Here is a 20069-nt window from a genome sequence, read left to right as displayed (position 1 = left end):
CTTGAGTCTGAGGAGGAGGAAGCTGGCAAGCAATGCCTACACTGCTCATACTGCAGAAGGTCAAAGCAGAATAAGTTAGCATTTTCCAGAACTCAAGATTAAAGACAACAGATCCCTTCACGTGCTATTCATTTAAAACGATAAAGTGAGTAGTAAAAGCATTCATACTTGTAGCACTGCCCTCAGTGGCTTCTTCCAGCCCTGGACAAAGATGTATTTAGGGCAGCATGACTGGTTCCCCCACTCAGAGTGCATGGGAGCTTGCTTCAGGAAGGAGAGATGAGGGCTCTAACAGAGTTCTAGAGTCCCCTTGTCTCCTTCTCAAAGCCTAGTTAGCATGTGTCCGGCTTTGGGAAGGAGAAAGGAGACCTCTAGGACCCTGCCAGATTATCACACATCCTTCCAAAGCCTGGTGCCTCACTTAGCCGGCTTTGGGAAGGCAGCATGAGCATACCCCCCAACATTCATCAGATGAAAATAGGGGCATTTTTCACTTCCCCCCAACTGACCTTCCTCAGCATCTCCCAGTTTTTGCTCTCCACCCCTCAGAGCATACCCTATCAGAAGAGGGGCACCACTACACCAATGGGACACAGCACATAAGCCCTCCACTGATTTTATTTTATTTTTTCCTTGGTAGATTTACAAAAGGAAAAAAATGCACCAATAAATGAATTTTAGAAAGGGGCAAGATTAGACACAGACACACAATGTGTTTTCTTAATTTCTTAAAAAAATTCAAGACTCATTGCACTCTGCTCTCCCTTTCTTCCTATGCAGGGAGGCCCTGCCCTCTGCCTGCCCCCTGCATGTCACGTGGGGCTGGGCCTCAGCGGCTGCAGCCTCGCCTCCTCTTCACACACTATTCAGCAGCAGCTACAAGCTGCTCAACAGAGGACCATGGAGTCACAGTGGGATGCTCCCTGGCAGCCCCAACTGCTGCCGCCACTCAGGACAAATGCTGGCTCCTCCTCCTCCCTGAGCTCAGTGTTGATGGTGCTGACAGGGAAAATAGGGACATTCCAGGATCAAATCAGAAGCTGAGATGGTTTCATAATCCCAGAACCATCCCTGGAAAATCAAGACATTTGGAGGGTATGCACAAGGGCTGTGGGAGGGGGCAATTAATTTTGGCCTTGCACAGGATGCCATATTACCAAGGTCACTGACCTAGTTCCACTACCCACACATTTCAATGGATGTCTGGGGTGAGGAAGGGCTGTAGCTCAGTGGCAGAAGGTCCCAGGTTCCATCCCTGTGATCTCAAGGTAGAGCTGAGTGAGGGTCTTGCCTGAAATACTGGAGAGTGGTCAATATGGAGTTAAATGGACCAATGGCCTGACTTGGTATAAGACAACTTTCTATGAAGCCTGTTGGCCTAGACTTTGGTAGGCTTCCCCACATCCTGAAACACTGTGGGTGGTATTCAGCTAATATTTGTTTTGGACCCTGAGTAAAACTTAGTTGAATACCACCCTATATATGGTAATCCGGGCTACCAAATTCAGAGAAGGCTTCATCAGATAAGAAGTATGACTGTCTATGAGGCTGCTTGCAGAGTACTTAAGACCTGTGTGGAATTTATTAAAACATAGGATAGTGGAATAATTTATTATTATTATTTTAAAAAATAAGCTTTTAAATATAATATGGCACCAGGCTTCTTTGGGCAGAATGGGCCAGAGAAATCTAGCACAGCTATAGAATAGATCTTCTCCCACACTCTTAGCCAAACACAATTTGAATATTGATGAGATGTGGCAGACAGCATCTACAGATGTCTGGATTAGTTTAAGAATCATGTTAAACTCAACTGTTCATAATAAACTCAAACAGAAGCTGTGAACCCAAAGATCAGGAGTGTGAGCAAGAGCAGTAAAGTTTATCTCAATCAAGTTTCATGTCCTTTTTGAAAACATGTGCATGAGCGCTGCACAGAGCTGTCACAACTGAGACTACAAAAGTAATGGGAAATGTACACACTGTGTGCATTTCAATGACCTTTGCTGTTTGCTGCCATAAATTTTTGATCAACGATGAGAATTGAACTGGCACAACTTATTGACCACAAGAAACACAAACATTTCAGAAACACACACAATTTTGGGCCGTATCTCTTCTTTTGATTTGCTTGTGAAAGAAAAGCGGGCAAAGCGTTATATCCATCATCATAGCTCTGTTGGCTATAAGAGACCACTTTCTGTCTTATATATTTTTATTTTCCATTTAGCTCAACCCCCTCCCCCCACTTCAAAAAAGGTGACTTATAAAAAAGCAATTCCAAATTTCAAATGATGGGAAACACAGAAATGGGACGTGCTAAGAAAAGTAACAGTCAAAACATAGACCCTGAAGTAGCCAGTGGCATAGCTAACATATTTCAACCAGCTCACCATCAGGTCAGTGGGGGATAAGGGGGATGAGTCTCATCATTAACCATGCTGCCAATCTCAGAAATTCAAATGCAGCTCCATCAACCAGTATTGCAAACATACAGACTCCTCCAGACCAAACTCCTCCACCAGCCCTGCCCTCAAATACCTGGTAAAAAGCAGAATAGGCAGGGTTCCAGGTTTGTTGGCAGAGGCAGCAGCCAACAAAGCCCTCCTAAACACACAGACTCCTCCATAATCTATTCAGTGTCCCACAAGCACCACATACAGTGAAAAGCAGACACTCCATCCTGTCATTGTACCCTTGACTCTCCTAGTATTACTTCACCCCGACTTATGCTTGATTTACAAAATTAGCTTGATGTTGTTGGAAATACATAGGAAATGGGAAGCTTTTACACTATGTTGCATTGGTCCATCTAGCTCAGCACAGTTCTTATTGACTGGCGGTGGCTCTCTGGGGTTTGAGACAGGGAGTCTCTCCTGGAGATGCCAGAGACTGACCTTCTCCATGCAAAGCAGATGTTCTACCACTGAGCTATGTATACTGATGTTCCCAAAGGGCAATAGCTCAGGGAAGGGTCAGATAGATGGACCAAAGGTTTGATATTATAAGGCAACTTCCTATGTTATCAAGTGAACGTCATAGCTGAGATGGGATTTGAACACAGGTTGTCCTTATCCCCGTATGACAACGTAAAGCATTGCCAACACACCCTGAGAGATGACTCAACACACCTGATTGAAGGGAAATTTTATACTTATTTAAATACAATAGATCAGAGGATCTGCTAATAAGCCAAATCAGTAAGTGAGGGAGTGTGGGGTTGAATCCATTTGTAAGAAAGGAAATTTCCTCTACCTTGTTGGCTCCCCAGCAAAAGATGCTCCCTCCTTGCTAAGTGAGTCTTTGGTATGTCAACCCAACATGATCACCCAGGCCCTGCAGTCCAGTGTTCACCAAGATGCATACCAGGTCCTAAGGCACTCCAAGCACCCACAGGCTGTGGGTGATGGCTCAGTTACAGCCCCCTAACCCAACAATGCCTTAGGGTGCCAGTGACATAAAGTCTTCCCTGATCTTTCCTGCCTGCACTGAATGTGAAACAAACCAAATTGATGCAACAATTTTCCTTTAAGTAGGCAAAATATCAGAGTCACATGAAATGGTCAGGGGCTCACCCCAAAATCCTATTTGACTCCATAAATGGCATCTAGCCCACACCTACACTGCAGGGGGGAGGTTGCTTCAGCTGCAACTGAGGGAAGAGAAGAGGTGGAGCAGCCACATAACCTAGCAGGATCACCTCATCCAGTTGAGCACTCCTGCCCACATGGTCTGGAAGAGACCAACTGGAGTCTCTCCCAAGACAGAGGGAGTAAGGCAATTCTGCCCTCTCTGACGGTAGGTAGGAACATCATTATACCAAACTGACTTTCCATAAAACAATGTGCTTTGAGCACCAAGTATTAAATGCAACAGTATTAGTAACTGAGAAATACCGGGGAAATGTTTCTTGTTTGTTTTTAAAGCAAAAGTCACACTAGGGCTATTTGCCTTTGTTCCACAAATTCATTTCAGTTCAGTTTTATTGGTACTTGTACTACTTTACAGCTACAGTTAGGGTAAGTTGAAAGATTGAAAGTATCATGATATTCTGAACTTTGGGATATTAGCACAAAGGGGCTTTAAAGGAGCACCGAGCAAAAGCATGGGACAGCTATTTCATCAAGAAAATAAGTCTGTGTGCTTGATGAAAAAATGCATTTGGGAATGATTTTAAAAGCCTCTTAAAAGAAACTTTGCTTTTTTAAAGATGGAACTCACTGGCACATTTGCCAGACATACGGTAATCCAAATGGGATTCTCACATCAATATGTGAGTTCCCCCTGTCATTCAACACCAACCTCCGACAAGCACCCACTAATCTAATCTAATGCAATGCTAGGCAGCACTTATAGGGGGTTAATTTGTATGGTTTCGTGTGACCCTACCTATAATAGCTAATTTCTGCACATTAGCTTGGCTACCCTGTTCAACCTCATCTCCGAAGCTGTCAGATTTAAAAATTACAAATGCACTGAACTGTACAAAAAATAATTTTGATAGCTGGCAAAACTATGCACAACAGTATGGCTGGCTTGGGATTGTTGCTTAGCAAGGTAGAGTATTTCTTTCTGCAGATTGGTTTTAGTTCATTTGTTTGCTTCTTGGACATTGGGCAGATCCAGATGGATCAGAAATGTGAAATGGCTGTGCAAAGGTGGACATTCAGAGGTAGCAAAAATTTGCCTTGCGGTGGTTGTGTGTGTTAGGTGACTCCTTAAGGTACAGAGCATTAGAAGAGTCCAAGGTGCACCTAGCCCAGCATCCTGAATCCTACAAAAGCCAACCAGATGCCTCCAGAAGCCCAGTGGCAGGGCACAAAGGGCAGCAGCCTTCCTCTACAGTTGCTCATCGAAGAGTGTGTGTTTGTGGGTATACGCTCTCTGAACGTGGATGTTTCATAGACATCCTGGCTCACAGACATTGATAGAATTCTCCTCCATGTGTTTGTTGAGTCCCATTATAAAGTTGCTTAAGTTAGAGGCCAGCACCACATCTGCGGCAACTAAGTACAAAAAAAAGGGGGGGTGGGGTTGTGGAGCAATGGGTCAGTGTGTCTGGCTATTAACAAGAAGATTGGTGGTTTGAGCCCGCCTAAGGACAGCTGTGGGAAGGATTCCTGCATTGCAGGGGTTCGACCAGAGGACCCTTCCATCTCTCCCAGATATACAATTCTGATTGGATCCAACTAAGGATATACCAACTAAGGATCCAACTAAGGAGTAGACCCATTAAAATCAATGGGGTTAAGTTTTCCAGGTCCACTGATATTAATTGGTATATTCTGAGTGGGAATTAGTTGAATACAGCTGTGTGTGTGCATGTGTGTGCAGAAGTACAATTGTCTTGTTTGCCCTGAATTTTGTTGTTGTTGTTTAGTCGTTCAGTCGTGTCCGACTCTTCATGACCCCATGGACCAGAGCACGCCAGGCACTCCTGTCTTCCACTGCCACCCGCAGTTTGGTCAGATTCATGTTTGTAGCTTCGAGAACACTGTCTAACCATCTCATCCTCTGTCGTCCCCTTCTCCTTGTGCCCTCCATCTTTCCCAACATCAGGATCTTTTCCAGTGAGTCTTCTCTTTTCATGAGGTGGCCAAAGTATTGGAGCCTCAGCTTCACGATCTGTCCTTCCAGTGAGCACTCAGGGCTGATTTCCTTAAGAATGGATGCGTTTGATCTTCTTGCAGTCCATGGGACTCTCAAGAGTCTCCTCCAGCACCAGAATTCAAAAGCATCAATTCTTCGGCGATCAGCCTTCTTTATGGTCCAGCTCTCACTTCCATACATCACTACTGGGAAAACCATAGCTTTTACTATATGGACCTTTGTTGGCAAGGTGATGTCTCTACTTTTTAAAATGCTGTCTAGGTTTGCCATAGCTTTCCTCCCAGGAAGCAGGCGTCTCTTAATTTCGTGGCTGCTGTCATCATCTGCAGTGATTATGGAGCCCAAAAAAGTAAAATCTCTCATTGCCTCCATTTCCTCCCCTTCTATTTGTCAGGAGGTGATGGGACCCTGAATTTTACCACTGATCAATTCCGTTGGATGTCTTGCAAGTACTAATACTTTGAGACACGGAGAAAACATTGTTTGCATGTAGTTTCCTGACAGGCATTATGTCCTGTACTTTGCATAAGGGTCCTTTTGTTACTCCAAGGATAGACAAAGACCAACAGGGCAGATGGGCGCCCCAGCCGATTGATGTTTGTTCTGATTCAGTGGTAAACAGTGTGTTTTCCCGGGAAAAGCAGTGGGTTAAAAAAAACCTCACGCCTGGGAGTCACAAACCTGTGCCTAGAAATCACAGCATGAATGGAATGTGGATGAGCCCTACTCAGGACTATTCATGGAACTCAGGATTGTGTGACAAAATAATATGGACTTCCTGAACATCCATCATTGCAGGTTTTGTTTTTTTTCAGAGTTCAGAAGATTAAACAAATCCACTCCTTTATCAAACCATCAAAATATAAAATATCTGCAAAACCTCAAAATGGTATCTTTAATATTTTATTCCTACCCAGCTCCAACAACCCAATCCATTTTGCACATGAAACACCTCTCATTGGCCTGGTCAGAGTTACTCAATCCTGATTTTATGTATCTTGAAAGAATGGGTTTCTAAAGACCTTAATTTGTATTAATGCCCTCTTCTAAAACTTTTGACAGAACTCCATTCATAATGAAATGATCGGAAGGTAATTATTTCACTTTCTTCTTCTCCAGGAATTATGGGAATTATTTATGTACTCAATCTTAATATCATAGCTTCATTGCCTAATAGGAAAAATCCACAGGATATGAATCACTGGAGAAAGAATTAAAAATCTTTCCTGTTTTAATTTTTTTTTTAAAAAAAAAGATAAAAAGATTTTCTAATGGTGTAAAATCCACAGTGCTGCAGGCACAACTTGCAAATCAGAGCTACCTCTCTGTAACTCCATGCTACCAGTTAATGCTCCTGGTCCCTTTGTCGGAAAAAGCTATAAACTGCAGTGCTGTAATGATTAGTTAATGAAATAGTGGAGTGATAATGAGGCTATAAGAAATGTAAGTTAAATTATTAATTTGAAAAGGTAACCACAAAAAGTAATGGAAGTTGGAAGATGCACGCTCCTTTTTCCCCCACCAAAGTGCGGTCAAAAGACGTAAACTAGGTGGTAGCTCAGCCCCTTGCCTTCAGCCCCTGGTCATGTTCTAATGGAACTCCTGACATTACAAATGCATTCATTTGACAGTTGTTCCCCTCTCATAAAATAATGGGTCATGCACAAAGCTTATTACAAATTGCACAGAAGCTGTAAAAGCCATAAAAATTTCAACTGACATTTACGACGCAGAAGTAGCTTGAGGATGTTGATACATATTGATAAGAGTCTAGAGTGTGACATTTGGAAAGTTTACTCCTAATTCATTTGCAGAGCATGCAATATATATTGTCTAACACGCAGTCCTGTCATGCCACTGTCTTACAACATATACACCTGTTTACAAAAAAAGAAAAAGAAAAGGTATCTCCTCTGTTTTCCCCAACCTTCACGCTCAAGCAATTTTCTTTTCCTCTGTGGAAAACAGTCCTCTTTCTAATCACAGATGAATTAACCCAGTAATACTAACATATGGTTCCTTCTCAAATCAAGTAACGGCTGAGCAGAAATAGCCTCCCAAATTTCTCCACCCTGTTTGTGGCTGGCAAAATTGGAGGAGTGATTTTGTTAAATAATTCTTCAGGGAGTCAGTAAAATTCTCCAACTTTGTTTTCCAGCCCTCGTCTAGCATGCACTTACTTCTCCCCAAACCTGTTGGTTTGTACCTTATGAAAGTATACTCAGAGTAGACTTATTATTATTAATGTTCCATAACTTGAAAGGACCTACTTTGAGTAGTACTTGCATGGGATATTACCCAAAATCTGCTAGAAAGTCTCATAACTTTGTGCTTTAAGGCAATGCCATTTGGGAATGAACCTGGCCACAATAGGAAGCCATTCAGGCATATACTTGTGTTGCTTATCAACCACACGTGCCTGCAACCCACTTGCTGAACCCTCAGCCACACCCACCCTTCAACCCCCACAGCTTCTTCCATTGAAAAATCAACAACCACCTGCTACCCGCATCCCATTGACAATCCCAATTCACACAAAACTTCTCCCTTCCCATCCCTTCATTGATCACACCCATGGCCATTCCAGATGTTTTGGCATCTAAGGCTAACCACAAAATGGCGTTCACCCTCCCCTCCAAGGAAGAAGGGCTGAATGAAAATCTACATCAGAAACAGAGAGGAAAGATAAAGATCTATTTTGGGATCTGCCACTCCAGTGGATCCTGCCACCTGAGGCCATCAGTTCAGCTTGCTCCATGGATGGGTCACCCAGATCACACCAGTCCAAAGCTCTTGCTGCCACTCACAGAGGAGAAGGGAATGCAGAGGATAAAGTATTTCTCCCCTTCCTTAATGCCACTGTCAGAAGGAAGTGGGTAGTGGTGTAGGGTAAAATACTTTCACCTCTTGATTCTCCTTCCCATTGCAAGTGACAGTGGGATCTTGGGATTCAGGCGTTATGTTGGGATGGGGGAGTTCTGGGGGGTGGCAGCAACAATGACATGTGGCCCTCACTCAGCAGGGCCACCTGTTCATTCAGAGTTTGGGCTTCCCTGTTGTGTGTGCATGCCTCCAGGTAGGCAAGTTGCAGTGACAACACAAGGAACATGGGGAGACCCACCTGGGCTACCTACCTGCCCACTCCCTTGTTAGTTCTGCCTGTCATGCTGCCTGCCAACTTCCTTTGCTCACTCACTCTACCTGGTGTCATCACACTGTATTTTGCATGGCCACCAACAGGCAGCCACACAAATTGGAGCATGACAACACTTTACATTGTTATGTATATGACCTGGAGGACCTTCAAGCACTCATATAACAAGCACCCCAGGTTATCAGAATCCTTATGCACTTACTGGGTGCAGTTTGCCTTACAGTCACTGGTTTGGGGGAAGGATTATGGAGCACCAACACCAGACAGCCCATCCATGTGTAAATTGTCCCAGTGCTATTGAGAGTAAAGGAATTCTCACTAATTCTCTGGTCCTAGTCTGCTGGCACCTTACACAAAAAAGTTGACCAAGCAAACATTTGAAAAGAGAGCAGAAAAGGGATAAAGAATAAAGCAGTGAGGGTCACTTTTATTTACAACACTGTCATAGTTCTATAGTTCTCTGATTGTTAAAACATTCATGTATTCCATACATGCCACTGCAAGATATTGTAGCAAGTGTAAATAAGACCTTTCCAACACAAAGTGTAACATTTATTTGAAAAGAGAGATGTTTGCATGGACATCATTGAAAAATTATTCCTCTTTTAGATTGCAAAGGATCTATATATAGATATATAGATATATCTGGGATTAAAAAGAGTGTGAGTAATTCTGTGCATTTTCCCCCCTTTAAACAAAGATGACAACTTCAAAAGGAGATATTTTTATCTGTCACAGATGAAGCTATGGCAATTACAATAGGTCCCATTGTATCAATCCTTTTGCTGGTTTATGGCTTGCAATTCCTCCAGGAAATGTCACAAATCCACAGGATGTCCTTGAGCTTCAGAGTTTGCATTTCAACCTTTGATTTGGCTGATGAAAAACATACATATAAGTAAGTGCATTTACCCATTTGGTTCCTTAGCAACTCTCTCTTTGCAAAAACACTATTAACAAAGTCAGAATTTAGTCTTATAGGCCCTGGTGGGTAAAGTCATCATGAGCAAGCTTTGCAATTCCTTTAGGACATTATCAAAAAGGCAGATTTCTAGATGCTAGGATCATTTTAAAGCACCCCTAATACTTATCTATCTACACAGTCTAATAACAATGGCTGGGATAGCTCAATCGGTATAGAAAATGAGACTCTTAATCTCAAGGTCATTGGTTCAAGCCCCAAGTTGGGCAAAATATTCTTGCATTGCAGAGGGTTGGACTAGATGACCCTAGTAAAGGTAAAGGGACCCCTGACCATTAGGTCCAGTCATGACCGACTCTGGGGTTGCAGCGCTCATCTTGCTTTATTGGCCGAGGGAGCCGGCATACAGCTTCTGGGTCATGTGGCCAGCATGACTAAGCCGCTTTTGGCGAACCAGAGCAGCACACGGAAACGCCGTTTACCTTCCCGCTGGAAGGTATTTATCTACTTGCACTTTGACGTGCTTTCGAAGTGCTAGGTTGGCAGAAGCAGGGACCGAGCAACAGGAGCTCACCCCGTCGCAGGGATTCGAACCGCCGACCTTCTGATCGGCAAGTCCTAGGCTTTGTGGTTTAACCCACAGCACCACCCTTATCCCTATGACCCTAGTGGTCCCTTCCAATTCTATGATTCTATTATTCTAACAACCTGAGCACATTATCATATTTTTAGTGATCCTGCCACAAACTCATTATAGTGTGTAATGGACTAGGTAGAGGGTTGTCTTGGTATCTCACTCACATGAGGGTCTGGGAGCACCAACTCCTTATGACCCCAAGAAGAGTTCTGCTGGATCAAACCAAAGACTCATATAGTACAGCAACCTGTTCTCGCATTGGCTGACCAGATGTCCCCAAGAGAAGTCTGCAAGCAGGTCACCCAACTTCAGATTCCCAGAAAATGCTATTCATAGTAGGAATATCAGAGGAATCTGTTGAAAATTGACTGTCAAGTGACTTCCTTACAAATGGACTTCCATTTGCTCTTTCAACCAACATATTGATTCTGTCTATGAAGGCATTTCACCTTGGTTTGCTCTAAGATAGCCTCTGCAGTATCCTCCAGGTGTTGTTGGACCACAACTCCTACCAAACAAGTGTGGTCAGTGGTTGGGAATGACAGGAGTTGTAGTCCAGCAGCAGTTTTAGAGTACCACGTTGGCTACCATCTGCTCTAGAACATTCTTTCTTTTCTTTTCTTTTTAAAAAATATTTTTATTAAGATTTTACAACAGGTTTTAATGTATTCAAAAATTCAAATTACATATTACATTTTACATTAGCTCCTCCCCGTGACTCCCCCCTACTTCCCTTTCTTGTTTATAGTGTGTTTATTTCTTCTGTTTATAATTTTATATACCTTATATACTAAAAGTAAAATTATACCTTATCAATCTATTCTAACATTTTTACCTCCTATTTATATATTCTATTTATATTTGTCCACTGTAAATGTGTTACTCGAATCCTGCAAGTGAGTTCATTTCCATGCATTGTTTCTGTATATATGTCATAAAAGGTTCCCAATCTTTTTTGAAGTCATTGTTGTTCTTATCTGTAAGTCTCTCAGTTAGCTTCACCATTTCAGCATATTCCACCAACTGATATTTCATCACTTTTCCATCTTTGAGCTTGTAAAATTCTCACCGCTGTTGTCTCATACATAAAGTGTGTTCTCCCTCATGGAGAGCACAGGTTGCGGGCGGGGCTGACAAGACACCTCACTGTTACTAGGCAAATGGTTTGGCCATCCTGTAAGCAGGGGTGGGCTGTTACTGGGGAAATTTACATGTTGCCAATTAGTGATTGACAGCCCTATTTGTTAAATACAACGGACGTCCTCTTTTGCTGCATGCTTCGGATCACCCGCCCTCCCTTCCCTGATGTTAGGCTGTTTGCTTGACCTTGCTATTGCCTGTCTTGGGGTCGTCTGCTTTGGGGCAGGGGCCCGGTAGGAATTTTGCCATTTGGCTGATTAGTGTGTGCCACTTGGTTTTCGCCTACCGCGTAGCAAATCAACACAGCTTGTAAGGTTTGCGGTTAGGCATTGGTCTGGAATTGGTTGTGGGGGGTATGGATTCGGCTGTGCCTGCCCCCCAAAACGCTGCTGGTGGTGGAGGGGTATGGATTCGGCTGTGCCTGCCCCTCCAAAATGCTGCTGCTGCTGAAGGGTTTTACCGTTAAAGGAACCCAGGGGCTCCCCCATGCTTTTGTCCGAAACCCCCTGGCAAGGGGCTAGGGCCATGCAAGCCCCTGGGAGCATGATGGGGAGAGGTGAGGCATGGTTCCCGGTCCCGTCTCTCTCCCCAGGTGACTCACCCTTCCTGACTTCGCGGGGGGGGGGGGGGAATGTCAGAGCTGTCCCCGTGCGGGGGCAGTTAGTGCTACCAATGCCTAAGCAACCACTCACATTGCTGTATTTGAATAAAGTTGTGGCCAGAATTATGCCAAAAACCTTAAACAAAAATTAAGTGTCAATTGTGTTTTTCTTGGGGGGTGTCTTGGGGACCTCGACGCGCAAATAGATTATTCTTGTCTCCTGGTAAATCTTGACCTACAATACGTAATAAAAACACTTCTGGTCTTTTAACAATGGTTATCTTGAACATTTTTTTCATTTCATTATGACCCATATCCCAGTAATTTTTAATTATTTTACAATTCCACCACATATGAAAAAAGGTACCTTCCTTTTCTTCACATTTCCTGCACTTGTTGGAACTTGTTCTATACATTTTTGCCATTTTCGCCAGTGCAATATGTACATCATTTACATATAATTCTCTTTCAGCAATATACAATTCGTACATTTTAATTTACTTTTCCTTAACTTTTCCCCAATCTTCAATTTGTATATTATGTCCTATATCTTGTGCCCATTTAACCATTACTGATTTCACCTCCTCATCTTTTGTCTCCCATTCTAAGAATAAGCTATAAGTTTTCTTTAATAATTTACTATTTTCTTCTATTATTTCTATTTGGAATCTAGATACGGTATAACTAAATCCTTTCTTATTATCTTCCTTGAAAATCTCATTTAGTTGTCGATGTTGCAGCCTGTCATAGACCAAGTCTTTTATTTCATCATAATATTTTAAGTCTTAATTTCTCTTCTCTAAATCACTAAATCTCTATATATCAGCCATTTTGCTTTCATATTTATTCTTTTGGTTGACATTGCCACTGTTGGGGCCACCCACCAGGCTGTTTTTTTGCTCTAATAGATCTTTAGATATTTATAACATTTTCTTTTTTTTAACATGCACACACCGATTATGTGGAATGCCTAGGAAGTGGTTTCTCTGTACTGAGGTGGAAGAAAGAGAAGCTCCTCTTTCTGCCTGGGACAAAGTATTAAAAACAGTTTTAAAAACATTCATACTGAGAGAAAATGCTTTTAAAAGAACTAAACATGAGTATTTAGTTCTGTTTAAATGCAAACTTTTAAATAGCACCCCGCCCCAATTTTGGGTGGGATGGAATGTAGGTATTGAATGGAACGGACTGGTGCACAGACTGTTATTTGTCCATGCCTATAAAAATCCATTCTTGAGCTGAAATATTTTCCAGAAGATGAGAGGCGGTGGGAGGAAGCCGCTGCAGAAAATCTGACACACATATGTCTTGGTCTTAAGAGGGGTTTAACACGGGGATTCATGCATAATGTTCAAAATATGTTGGGATGCAATCATTCCAAACTACGAGAAAGAATAAGCCTAATGAATCTGAAATAGGTTTTGATTAGTATCCTAATTGCAAGATGGTGAGCTCCCAGAAGGTCTTATATACGATATTGAGCTATCCTAACCTTTAATTGCTTCCTAGAATTAATTCGTCTCAGAACTCTTTTAAAAATTAAAATATATAGTTTTTAAGGTGCCTTCAGGTGTTGTTTATCACCACGTGACTCTGTCAGTTGAAGAGTTGTGTGTGTGTGTATTCATATTCCCAGGATGCCACTAACAAGCTTCTGAATGCCTGGCATTGCATTGTTCCTCAAATTGGTACGACCTTTACGTCTCCCAACTAAGTGAGAGGAATGCATATTTTGACAACTACATTACATGCATGTCGTGAAGAGAAAGCATTTTAAAATGTTTGATACATTGAGTCTCCCCCACCTACTCTCAGCGATTATATGACATTTTATTAGAGCTGAAAGTTCTTAAAAGGACTTTTGTCAGCTGCAAGTTGGGGACTGTGGGTGGTGGTGGTGCAGTGGGGAAGGGAGACTCCTGAAACTTCTACTCACGTTTTGTGACGCTACTGACTTTTTAGGTGCTCCTGGTGCTTGCTGCCGCAGTTAACACCTGTCTTCTTCAAAAAAGATCCTTCTTCCAAAAAAGACACCAGAATACGCACCTGCCCTCACTCAGATTTTGCTTCAGAACAATGAAAATGAAAAACAAAGTGACCCCTCTCCCTACCCTTATCCCACACAAAGTCACCATTGCATTCGCAATCTGAAATGGGCATCTTTTCAGTGAAATTTTCTATAGAACCAGAGGGAACATTGCTCAAACACTTGGGGTTACTTTGCCTTGTGTAGCAACAGCTTTTAATATTTTCTTTTCTTTTTGCCATGTTGGGCGGACATTACAGGGCTGCAGTGGTTGCCATTATGGTAAACATCCTCTCCCTTCCTGTAATGGTGCACATTTGTCCTTAAGAAGCCAGAAGCATTCCTGCTAGGTATTGTGAGAAATGAGATAAACAAGAAAGATAGGAAATTATTTTTGTACGCAGTAACAGCAGCGAGAATACTGTTAGCCCAGAAATGGAAGCAAGAACTACCAACACTGGAAGAATGGAGAATGAAAATGATGGACTTTGCAGAATTGGATAGAATGACAGGAAGAATTAGGAACCGACGAGATCAGAGATTCACTCAAGAATGGGAATTTTTTTTAGAATATATGCATAACTTAAGTGAAAAACAAATAACGCTTGTAACGTTTAGCGAAGCTTTGTAAAAATGAAAACTAAAATTTTGGAGTGAAATTAGATTTAATTTAAGAAGTAGATAAGAACCAAGAAATGTGCGGAAAATTGAGAAGGGAAGGAGTATCAGCCAAGTTGAGGGAAGTAAAAAAAAAGAGAGAGAATGGTTTTAAAAAATTGTTTGAATTGTACTAATTTGTCTTATTTGTAAACTGAATAAAAATTATATTTTTTAAAAATGGTGCACATTTCTCCTAATATAACATTTTTTGTTTAAAATTATGCATTTTCGCTAATATATGCACTTCTATGGATACTTTACCCTAGTGTATGCAGTTTTCTGCAGATTACTTGGATGGAGAACTCATTGCAAAAGCCAGAGATGTGCAAATATCAAAGAATTGCTGGGTGTCCTGTTTTTACATTGTTTAGGGAGCAATGCAGGGACGCGGGTGGTGCTGTGGGTTAAACCACAGAGCCTAGGACTTGCTGATCAGAAGGTCGGCGGTTCGAATCCCCACGACGGGGTGAGCTCCCGTTGCTCAGTCCCAGCTCCTGCCAACCTAGCAGTTCGAAAGCATGTAAAAGTGCTAGTAGATAAATAGGAACCACTCTGGTGGGAAGGTAAATGATGTTTCCGTGCGCTGCTCTGGTTCACCAGAAGCGGCTTAGTCGTGCTGGCCACATGACCCAGAAGCTGTCTGCAGACAAACGCCGGCCCATAGAGTTGAGATGAGTGCCGCAACCCCAGAGTCGGTCATGACTGGACCTAATGGTCAGGGGTCCCTTTACCTTTACCTTTAGGGAGCAATGCAAACAAATATAGTGTCTCTATATAGTGTCGCTTTTTTATTTTAAAAAATGCTATTATGAACCATAGGATTCATGAAATGATCTACCCCACTCTAATATTTCTTCTTCTTTGCCAAGACATTTAAAGACTAACTACTGATGTGAAGGAATTTAGCATTATTCTCCTACAGCCAAACCTCTATTGTTGAACGTTATCCGTTCTGGAAGCCCATTCGGCTTCTAAAATGTTTGAAAACCGAGGTGCGGCTTCTGATTGGTTCCAGGAGCTTCCTGCACTCAAGTGGAAACCACGTCGGATGTTCGGCTTCCGGAAAACGCACGCGAACCGGAGCGTTTACTTCCAGGTTTCCAGCATTTGTGGGCTGAAACATTGCAAAACGGAGCTGTTTGGGAACCGTGGTTTGACTGTACACCAAATAGGAACTCATACAAAATCCCCCCCCCCAAACCCCCATTTTGCTAATTGTTTCAATTCAAAAGTTTTAGAGAGATTAGGAGGTAGTTCTTTCTCTGCTCAAGGAGGCCCCAGGGAGTCCTCTTTGCACAGCCTGCCAAAGCCATAGGAAATTGTTTGCGGTAATTTTAGAATATTTACTGCTGTTGCTACTGCAGATGAGACTGAAAGGTAGAATTTTATTCTCTCTCTAAAGCTGATACCCAGAAGGAATTGAAGGACAGGCCTGAACTAATTCCTTGAGCATTTAGCTAATTTAAGGGGGCAGAGGAAATAGCCCAAGGTCACTTCAAAAGATAGCATTAGAGATCTGAAGCCAAGGGTTTCTCAGGTTAGTTGGAGCCATTAGGCTATGACCACAAGCGACTTCAGCAGATATATGGTAATGCTTCACAGTTAACAAATTGTTGTTGTTGTTTGTTAGTGAAGATGCAGTTATAGGAAGTGTTATTTGGATTGGGGCCACAGTACTGTGCGAGGAGGAAACCTATTTTCATTGCTGGAAGAAACTTGCATTTGGGGACAAAATAGCAGCTCCAGGAAGAGGAAAAACATAACAGGAGAAATGACTTATTGGGTAGAATTAATAATTCCTTTCCAGTGTTGTGGACTCCATCCAAATCTCTCCTCTCCCCCCTGGGGAATTCAGATGGAAATGGGAACAAAAATTGCTGAAGTTCACTTATTAATCCCAGGTCTGTGGTGGAAATCAATCCAGCAAATATGATTGATATTTGCTGTTGTTGCTTTCTGTTTTCAAAGATTATGTTTTAAAACTCATTTGTATTGCATTTTCTTTGTGCTGAGGTCAATGGGGTAGAATAACATAATTAGCTTTGGAAATTGCACAGTTTTGCCATGGTGGACAGCAAGATGAATAACAGCTTTTTGCAGAAAATGAACTGCAGTGGAACGGAAACAACGCTGTATGAGACAAATGCAGGTAGGAATGGTGAATGGTGCCTTCCTATATCTCTGCTCCCTCATACCTCTTTATTTTCTTTTTCAAAAGAGTGGGGCTCGTATCTGTTGATTTCACATCTAATTCCCCTCAGCATGCTTAGTGTTGCCTCCACCATTTGTCCTAGACCTGAGTATCTGTGGGAATTTCTCTCATGATTTCTGGAGACTATCCAGAAGAGGACGATGGGGTAGGGAGGCTGCACAAGGAAGCATGCTTGCACCCAGGAGAAGACCTTTTCTCAGGCTTCAACACAGTTACTCACCCCATAACAAGACTCACTTGGTACCCTCTGCTTTTTCTGGCATCCCCATAATTTTTCAGCTCATTATGCAATTCTGACATTTTTGACAGGTGATGAAATGCAGGTTTTTATTTTGTTATCCTTATATTGTTATATTCTTTCGTGCTCCCTCACATATTGTATGTAGAAAAAGCTACGTACTGAGGGGTTTTTGGGTGTTTTTTTTGCTTAAGGAAGGGGGTGTGGAGATGAAGGGACTGCAGAGGCTAGAATAATTTCTAAATGACCAGAGCAGTGTTAGCAACACTACATCTAGTGCCATAAATTACCAGAGTTTGTATGTTGCAAGTACTTAGATTGGAGTCCTCCAAGAAGTGTATAGATTTTATAGGCAGTAGTAATGGAGATTAAGTAGCTCTCCCCTTGCAGCTGACTCCGTATTGAATCTGTTCCCCAGCATTTACTATTGGTAGGTTTTATGCTGATTTATTACAGAAACACGCTAAATAAATAAATAAAAGTCCACCAACAATAGCAACCATGCTGTGGAATATCTTCTCACCCTCTAAAATATCAATCCTTGGGTAATTCATCCTTGGGTAATTCATGAGGTGGAGACCATAATGACCTTTCAGAAACTCTTCATAGTATTATACTGTTAAAGATATGAGATAACAGTGTCTATTAGAAATTAATAAATTGTAGGATTTTAACTGGGATATGAAGGGAAAATACAATCTGCAGAGGAATTCCTGGGCTAGCTATGCGAAATGACCTGGCTGAGCTAGGGTCAATAAGAAACAATACCTGTCCATTGAGGTCCATTAGCAGTGCAAGAGAAATGGGTTGCCCCCCCCCCCAGGTGTGAACAGAGACAGGAGATTTGGAAAGTTGCCTGTGTAACTGGGTATGATGTCACAGGAAGAGTTTGGGGCTTTCGGCAGGGGACTCAGAATGGCTGAGAAAAGGCCAGAAGGATTTTGGCTGAAGGCAGGCAGGAAGAGATATCTTGGACTCAAGTGCTGCATTGCTGTGGAGAACAAGTCCCTCTTGAAATGACCATGCTGGAAGATATGTATTCTATCTATGTAGACTAAAGGTGTAAATATGTGTAATTAAGCCATATTTCTCAAGGCACAGCAGTTGCGTGCTGAAGTCCCCCAAAACACCCTAACCCAATAACTCACACTTCACACATTATTTTTGTTTAAGGTTTTTGGCATAATTTTGGCCACAACTTTATTATCATACAAATTGTGAGTGGTTGCTTAGGCATTGGTTATGACTAGCTGTCCCCCCCGCCTTGGGGACAGCACTGACTCCCGGACTCCGGCGGGAGCCAGTGTGGAGGAACAGGACCCAGGGATTACTGGAGCTGCGCCACAGACCCTCAGTACCATCCCTGCCTGCTCCCAGGAGCTTACTCGGCCCGCACCCTGCACCAAGGGTTTGGACAAGGGGGATGGTAAGCCCCTGAATTCCTTTAACGGAATTCCCATGCAGCAGCAGCATTGGAGGGGTAGGCACAGCCAATCCACACCCCTCCACCAACCAATTTTAACCAATGCCTAACCGACAACCTTACAAGTTGTGACGATTTGCTACGCAGTAGGCAAACCCAATTGGCACACACTAATCAGCCAAAAGGTAAATTCCTACCAGGCCCCCACACCAATGCAGGCGACCCCTAGACAGGCATAGCAAGGTCAAAGTGCAAGCCCAATCAAGGGAGGGCGGGCGGGTGATCAGGTGCCCACAGCGAAAGAGAAAGAGAAACGCTGTGCACCTTGCTTAAATAAGCACTGACCCCACCCCTAAATTTGCAACATCAAATTTACCCCAGTAACACCAACCGCCAATCAAGTTCCAACCCTTTGGGACTAGCCTGCCTGATAACCCTGGGTGCTTTGTCTGGCCCCATCCGCAACACGTGCTCTCCTTTATTGAGAACGTGCTTTGCGTGCTGAGGTCCCCCAAAACACCCTAACCCAATAACTCATACTTCACACATTATTTTTGTTTAAGGTTTTTGGCATAATTTTGGCCACAACTTTATTATCATACAAATTGTGAGTGGTTGCTTAGGCATTGGTTATGACTAGCTGTCCCCCCCGCCTTGGGGACAGCACTGACTCCCGGACTCCGGCGGGAGCCAGTGTGGAGGAACAGGACCCAGGGATTACTGGTGCTGCGCCACAGACCCTCAGTACCATCCCTGCCTGCTCCCAGGAGCTTACTCGGCCCGCACCCTGCACCAAGGGTTTGGACGAGGGGGATGGTAAGCCCCTGAATTCCTTTAACGGAATTCCCATGCAGCAGCAGCATTGGAGGGGTAGGCACAGCCAATCCACACCCCTCCACCAACCAATTTTAACCAATGCCTAACCGCCACCAGAGCCCTTACACTCGCCGCCAACCACTCACAAACTCAACCACACCCTCAACTGAGCCACCACTGACTCCAACCAAACATCACACCCAACAGAGGAAAGATGAACCCCATCTCCCCTAAAAAGTTCAGCAGCCCTGAATGTTATACGAGGGTGCGGAATCACACAACCACCCAGACCAACCACCAATTTACTTGCTGCGGAATTAATCCGCTTCCTCACACGCTCGGTGGCAGCTGGGCAGGGACTGCCCCGCCAAATGCGGCGCTGCAGCGATTGTGACCAAATGATTGTAGATGACGGCACCATTGCCGCCAACTCCCTTAAATCCTGCAGTATAGCGGCCCTCAGGGCGTAACAGGAAGATGAAACCATATCATTCTCCCCCAGCTGCACCACAATCGCCGTAGGGGGGCCATCCAGGAGAATGCGCCTGTGCATAAGTGGTAAGAATTCCTTCCACAGCATCCCCCTTCTGGAAATCCAGGACACTCGTACTTGCTGCAGAAGGCCCAGAC

This window comes from Podarcis tiliguerta, assembly GCF_965153285.1.
Source record: "Podarcis tiliguerta genome assembly, chromosome: Z".
Lineage (NCBI taxonomy): Eukaryota > Metazoa > Chordata > Lepidosauria > Squamata > Lacertidae > Podarcis > Podarcis tiliguerta.
Note: the sequence above shows the minus strand (reverse complement) of the source record.